Raw genomic sequence first — 373 nt, 5'->3', positions numbered from 1 at the left:
ACGAGCAAACAAGTTTCCCAGATTCATTCTGGGGCTCCTATTCGTATCGATTTCTGCTGTATGATGATTGGGTTGTTGTGTTATGGCTTCATTTCTCCGGCTTCAACTCCGTCAATAGGTGTATGCCATATTTGGGCAATAACTTCAGATATGACGGGAGGGTTAATGGAAATGATACACGCTGCCTATTGCTCGAAAATGGCCCTAGCCGAATTTATCCCTAGGGAATAATAATCGTTACTCATTCTGGCCTATCTAAACACACTATATATTACGGTTTGCTTTCTCACAGAAACGTTTCGGGAATGTGGGTCATCATCCCAGTTGCATCGTTTCGGTTATCCGATAGGTTTTATGCTTTCGGCTAAATGGT

The sequence above is a fragment of the Toxorhynchites rutilus genome, chromosome 2 (assembly GCF_029784135.1).
Source record: "Toxorhynchites rutilus septentrionalis strain SRP chromosome 2, ASM2978413v1, whole genome shotgun sequence".
In the NCBI taxonomy this organism is placed as follows: Eukaryota; Metazoa; Arthropoda; class Insecta; order Diptera; family Culicidae; genus Toxorhynchites; species Toxorhynchites rutilus.
The sequence above is the reverse complement of the archived record's forward strand: the minus strand, read 5'-3'. Positions refer to the sequence as shown.